At 43.4% G+C, this 6,983-nt stretch overlaps 1 protein-coding gene and 1 pseudogene across 1 annotated transcript in view; one reads left to right on the top strand and one right to left on the bottom strand.

Moving 5' to 3' along the window:
- ZNF280B (zinc finger protein 280B) overlaps positions 1–6,983 on the bottom strand; it is a 21,004-nt gene that overhangs the window by 10,767 nt on the left and 3,254 nt on the right. The window lies entirely within an intron of this gene.
- LOC100955622 lies at positions 2,545–4,540 on the top strand (annotated as a pseudogene).

Here is a 6,983-nt window from a genome sequence, read left to right as displayed (position 1 = left end):
GCCTACAGCAGTGCCTGGCACACAGTAACCATTCAAATATTCATTAAAGGGGCTTAGCGCCCATAGTTCAGTGGTTAGGACGCTGGCCACCATTCTCTGAGGCAGGTGAGTTCGAACCCAGCCCGGGACAGCTAAACAACAACTGCAACAAAAAACCAGCCAAGCATTGTGGCAGGTACCTGTAGTCCCAGCTACTTGGGAGGCTAAGGCATGAGAATCACTAAAAGCCCAAGAGTTTAAGGTTGCTGTGAGCTGTGACACCACGGCACTCTACCGGGGGTGACATGATGAAACTCTGTCTCAAAAAAAAAAAAAAAAAAATTCATTAAAGGAAAAAGGTAATCAGTTTGGCCCCTATAGCTCAGCAGCTAGGGCACCATAAACAGGAGCCACATACACAGGAGCTTGCAGGTTTGAACCCAGCCCGTGTCTGCCAAAGAACAATGACAAGTACAACCAAAAAATAGCCAGGGTTTGTGGTGGGCACCTATAGTCCCAGCTATTTGGGAGGCTGAGACAAGAAAATCGCTTAAGCCCAAGAGTTTGAGGTTGCTGTGATCTGTGACACCACAGCACTCTACCCAGGGTGACATACTGATACTCTGTTTCAACAACAACAAAACGAAATCTAGGAGTTAGAGATAAATTCAAACAAGGTGGACTGAAAAGGGCTAGAAAATGTTGTTTAAACATGCAAAACAAATTTTTTTCACATCTGGGAGCCACTACAGTGACCTGTTACAGGAAATATAAGAGCCCTACAATCCAGGGGTTCAGTGAATGCCTGTGGTCAGACCTCATTATGGGAACCAATAGTTTGGGGAAGTCTTTTCTCAGAACAGGATGGTTAGATAGCTGCATAGGAAGAGAAAATTGGCCATTATCCCTTTTCCTTGCCCTCATCTACAAAGGAGATTTAAGCAAGATGGGAGTTCAATCTGAAAGTGGTCTGTTAGTTCACAGGCAAATTCTTTCACTATTATTAAGTGTATAAACATTTTGCAATTATTAGGTGAAAATTATTAGAAAAATTAGAATTGTGTGTGTGTGTGTGCATGCAGTTTTTGGCAAAGGCCGGGTTTGAACCCACCACCTCCAGTATATGGGGCTGGCGCCCTACTCCTTTGAGCCACGGGTGCCACCCAGTAGAGAATAAGATTGAAAGGGTATGTGGAGGCCTAGAAAAAAGACACAGACACACACAAAAACAACTTGACAGTGTTAATTTTTTAAAAGCCCAGCAATAAAGTGACATTCAATGGGAAAAGTGAAATGAAAATCTAAAAACAGCTGCTCCTTCATAAAAGCAAAGAGAATACTAACAAAAACTGTTAAAATCTAGTTTTTCAGATCTTGGAAAGCAACACAAGCCTTATAAAAATCAGAGGACTTTTGCTAAAAATAGTTTGCTAATTTCTCAAAAGATTAATCATAGATTTATCATGAGCCTTCTATGTCCACTTCTAAATATATACCCCAAAGAACTAAAAACAGGTATTCAAGTCATATACCCATGTTTATAGCAGCTATTCATAACCACCAAAAGGTGTAAACATAACATCTATGCATGAATGGATAAACAAACTATAGTTATCTACACACAAAAAAATGTTATTCAGCCACAAAAGGACTGAAGCCCGAATGAACCATAACAAAAATGAACCCTAAAAACATGCGAAGTCAAAGGAGGAGACAAAAAAGGTCACATACTGATAGTTTCATTTATAGGAAATATCCAGAACAGATAAATCCATAGAGATTAAACAAACTTCAGTGGTGGCCAGGGGATGTGAGAAGGGAAATAGTAACTGCTTAATGGGTAAGGGATCTAACTTCAGAATGATGGCAATGCGTCAGAACTAAAGAGAGGCAGCAGATGTACAACATTATGAACTCACTGAATGCTACTGATTTTATGGCTGCTTTTATGTTACCTGACTTTCACTTCAATACATTATTAAAAATAAAAGTGGTTTATTACTACCAACCACACAGAAATAAAAATTAAGAGAATACTATGAGCAATTCTGTAACAACAAATTAGATAACCTGAACAGGCACAGTGGCTCATGCCTGTAATTCTAGCACCCTGGGATGCCAAGGTAGGGGATTGCCTGAGCTCACAGGTTCGAGACCAGCCTGAGCCGGAGCGAGACCTTGTCTCTAAAAATAGCCGGGGTTGTGGCAGGTGCCTATAGTCCCAGCTATATGTGAGGCTGGGGCAAGACTATCACTTAAGTCCAAGAGCTTAAGATTGCTGTGAGCTGTGACGTCACAACATTCTACTAAGGGTAACAAATGAGACTGTGTCTCAAAAAAAAAAAAAAAAAAGAAAGAAAAGAAAACAAAGATGATCACTTGCACTCAAGAATTTGACATTACAGTGAGCTCTGATGACTCCGAGACACTCAACCTGGGGCAACAAAGTAAGACTATCTCAAAAGAAAAAAAAACAATAGGATAAATGAAATGCACTGAAGAGTTCAGGCTTCTAGGTACTCACTTACCAAGGAGGCTAGAATTAAAGTTGGACAGTGGGTGGACATGGGATGTGGGCCTACATTCATTCTACCCACTACTTGCCCTAGTGCCAACAGAGGCAGAGCTGTGGCTTTGTGGCCACCAAATGCGGAACTATGGTTGGAATAAAATGATGAATCCTTTGCTGTTGCCAGTGCAGTGACTTTGGCCTTGAATCAGTCCCTTGGAAGGGTAGGGACAAGATGGAGTTCCTTGTGCTTGGCCCAAAAAGACTGCCTTGTTCCCCACCTGTCCCACAGGATTCCTTCTGGAGCATATTCAGGGGTCCTCAAACTTTTTTAAACAGGAGGCCAGTTCACTATGCCTCAGACTGTTGGAGGGTCAGACTGCAGGCCCCAGGACAAGTCGGCTGCTAAGTAGGACAGGCAGCAGTGGCAAAAACACCAGGTGGGCTGGATAAATGTCCTAGGCGGGCTGCATGTAGCCCACGGGTCACAGTTTGAGGACGCCTGGAAGACAAGCCTGTGGACAAGCCCACCAGCCTGCTGAAGCTGGCAGGGCAGAGCCTGCTGAGGGATGAGGCCCTGGCCACTGCCGCTCTGGAGGAGCTGCCCAGAGAGCTCTTCCCACCACTGTTTACAACAGCCTTCTTCGGGAGACTCAGTGAGACCCTAAAGGCGAAGGTGAGGGCATCGTCTTTCCCCTGCCTCCCTCTGGGGGTACTGATGAAGGAACAGCAGCCCCACCAGAAGACCTTCTGGGCTGTGCTAGACAGGCTGCTGGCCCAGGAGCTTCCCCCCAGGTGAAGGTGACCAGCAGCCTGAGCAGGCCCTTGGGAACCTAAAAAACCAAAGGGTGGGCAGGAGGCTCTGCAGGCAGTGAGGAAGCCCAGGGAGGCCTTGTGACTGCTGCTGGGAATGGGCTTCTAGACATGGGGTGATTTAGATGCAGAGGTGACTGAAAGGACATGGTACAGGAATGGGGACCTAGAAGGATGACATCTGGAGTAAAGGTGCAGCTCAGACATCTGGGTCTTGCCTAGATCTGAGATACACAGTTTTATTCCAAGCTGATCTTAAAGCATCTCACCCAATGGCCTGTTTTTCCCCATAGGAGGTGGAAACTGCAAGTGCTAGACTTACGGAAGAATACTCATCAGGAGTATTCTCTGGACTGTGTGGTGTGGAACCAGGGCCAGTGTGTGCTCACTGCTTGATGCAGAGGCAGCCCAGCCCATGAGGAAGAAGCAAAAAATGGGTGACTTGTGCCAGAGTAGCCCTTGGCTCCCGTGGAGGTGCTCATTGATCTGGCCCTCGGGGAAGGTACCCAGGATCAGCTGCTCACCTATCTCATTGAGAAAGTGAAGCAGAGGAAAGGTTTACTGCAGCTGTGCTGTAGGAAGCTGGAGATTTTTGCCATGCCCATACACAATATCAAGATGATCCTGAACCTGGTGCAGCTGGACTCTATCAAAGATCTGGAAGTGAACTGCACCTGGAAATTGTCCACCCTGGGCAAGTTTTCTCCTCACCTGGGCCAGATGAGTAACCTGCAGAGACTCCTCCTCTCCCATGTGCACATGTCATCCTCCATGTCCCTGGAGGAGGAGGAGCAGAATGTGGCCCAGTTCACCTCTCAGTTCCTCAAGCTGCACCACCTCCAGCTCTACTTGGACTCTGTCACCTTCTTCAAAGGCCACCTGCACCAAGTACTCACAGGGCTTCCTCAAGAGCCCCTTGGAAACCCTCTCGGTAAGTAACTGCCTGCTTTCAGAACCAGACTTTACATGTCTATCCCAGTGCCCCAACATCAGTCAGCTAAAGGACCTGTGTCTCAGGGGGGTCTACCTGACCAATATAAGTCCTGAGCCATTCCAGGTGCTGCTAGAGGACCTGGACTTAGATGAGTGTGGGATCATGGACTCCTCATCATCATCCTTTCTGTCCTGGGCTAGTGTTCCCAGCTCATGACCTTCAGCTTTTGGGGGAACCCCATCTCCATGGCCATCCTGGAGAATGTCCTAGACACCACCATTGGGTGGGGTCAGGTGTTGAGTTGAGGAGAAGCATACTAGAGTTAGAAAATGGATTTGAATTTCTAGAGGAGAATTCAGGCATGGGAGGTACACACGGGTGTTGTCCCCCCATGCATGGTTTTAAAGAAATGGTCAGAAATAAAGGGAAATTCAGTGTAAACCAAAAAAAATAATAAATGGAATGCAACATTATTCACAATTCATTATTCATAAAAAAGAATAAAGTACAGATAAGTAGAACATGATATACTTTTAAAATATTCTAAGTAAATTTTATGATTCCATTACAAAAAATGTCCAGAATGGGCAAATCCATAGAGACAGAAATAAACTAGTATTGCCCTTAACTGGGACGCAAAGAGAATAGGGAGTACAGGTTGAAAACTGGTCCCTAAAATAGGGTGGCGCCTGTAGCTCAAAGGCAGGATGCTGGCCTTATATGCTGGAGGTGGTGGGTTCAAACCCAGCCCTGGCCTAAAACTGGGAAAGAAAAAAAAACTGGTCCCTAAAATAGCAAATCCTAATATCAACCTTATTTGGAAAAGGAGTCTTTGCAAAATTGATTAAGGATCTTGAAAAAAAAATTTTTTTTTTCTTTTTAAGACAAAGTCTCACTTTGTCACCCTTGGTACAATATCATGGCATCATTCCTCACAACATCAAACTCTTGGGCTCAAGCAATTCTCTTATCTCAGCCTCCCAAGTAGCTGAGACTACAGGCGCCAGCCATAATGCCTGGCTATTTTTAGAGACAAGGTCTCACTCTGGCTTAGGCTGGTCTTGAACCTGTGAGCTCAGGCAATCCATCTGCCTCTGCCTCCCAAGTACTGGGATTACAGGCTTGAGCCACCCCGCCTGGCCCTGAAAAAAATTCTTAAGATAAGTTTCCTGCAGTATAAAAGGGCACTAAATGCCATCACAAGTGTCTTCCTGAGAGATGTAGAAGGAAATTTCACACATACTGCAGGAGAAAGTGATGTGAAGATAGCAGCGAAAAAGGAGTGATAGGGCTACAAACCAAGGAATATCACATCGACAAACTAGAAGAGGCAAGGAATGGACTCTCCCCTGGAACCTTCCAGGAGAATGCAGCCCTGCCATTATCTTGATTTATGGCCAGTGAAACTGATTTTGGACGTCTGGCCTCCAGAACTAAGGGTGAATAAGTTTTTGTTGTTTTAAGCTACCAAACTGGTGGTAATTTGTTATAGAAGTCAGAGGAAAGTATTCATAATATAGGGAGTGACTGCTAATAGGCACAGGGTTTCTTTAAGGTTGATGAAATGTTCTGGAATTAAATATTACTGATGGGTGTAAAATTCTGTAAATATACTATATACCATTCAATTTCATACTCCAAAGTGTGAATTTTTTAAGCTGGCGTCACCCCTACCTCCCAACAACTGATACTATGCCCCTAAGCAGACTCCATTTATAACAAGGGTTAAGTAATTAGGATAATGGTAGCGATGCAAGCTAATCCAGCCAACAAATGGAAATAAACTAATATCAGGTGGTCAATTTATAAGTTTGTAGTAGAAGTCATAACCTACCAGAGATGGAAAAGTTAAAATTCTGTGGTGTCAACACTTCCTCTGATACTAAGAAGTTAGAAGACAAATTAGTTAAATACAATTACCAAAAATTCTGGTTTGACTAGGACAGTTCCAGTTTAATCTGCTGTCCTTGCATATTTATTAACAGTGCAGTTTTCATTCTTAATAAGTATTCCAGTTTAGATGAAAATTGATATAGTCAACCTAGTTATAAGGATTCTGGAAGCTGTGAAGCTATGAGAGCATAGTTCATACAGGGTAAACGGACTGCCATGAATTTCTATGACTTGTATCTCTGCTACAGGAAGCCCACAAGGGAAAATCCTAGTAAGACTCCTTTAGAGAGCTCATACTTTGTTTAAACTTACACAATACTAATGGTTAAGCTAAACTCTCAGAATTGTATTATTCAGGATTATTCAAATGACTGATTAATTTATGTATTTAAAGGAAAGACTAGGTAATGGATCTAAGTAGTTTACAAGCATAAGGATCTAACAAAGGATAAGATTAAAATAGCTTGAGCTCAACATTTACTAAGAGTTAAAAGCCACTACTTTTTGACCTATCAAATTGGCCTCCAGGTAATACTCTGTCATTACAACTCCTCGGTCCAAAAAAAGTTTTTAAAAAATTAGGGATAAAATGTTACACCCTGGAAAGAGCATCATATGATGTTCTGTGTGCTGCCAAAATGTAAGTCAGGTAATGTTTTGATCTTCACTATTTTTGATGAACTATAAAATGTATTAAATCACAGAATGAAAAGATACCCCTGGCTGGGTACGGTGGCTCATACCTGTAATCCTAGCACTCAGGGAGACTGAGGAGGGAGGATGGCTTGAAGTCAGGAGTTAAGAGACCAGCCTGAGAAAGAGTGAGACCCTGTCTCTCCTAAAAAAAAAAAAAAA

The sequence above is a fragment of the Otolemur garnettii genome, unplaced genomic scaffold, assembly GCF_000181295.1.
Source record: "Otolemur garnettii isolate 467f Iridium unplaced genomic scaffold, OtoGar3 scaffold00301, whole genome shotgun sequence".
In the NCBI taxonomy this organism is placed as follows: Eukaryota; Metazoa; Chordata; class Mammalia; order Primates; family Galagidae; genus Otolemur; species Otolemur garnettii.
This window is presented reverse-complemented; position numbering and strand designations above follow the sequence as displayed.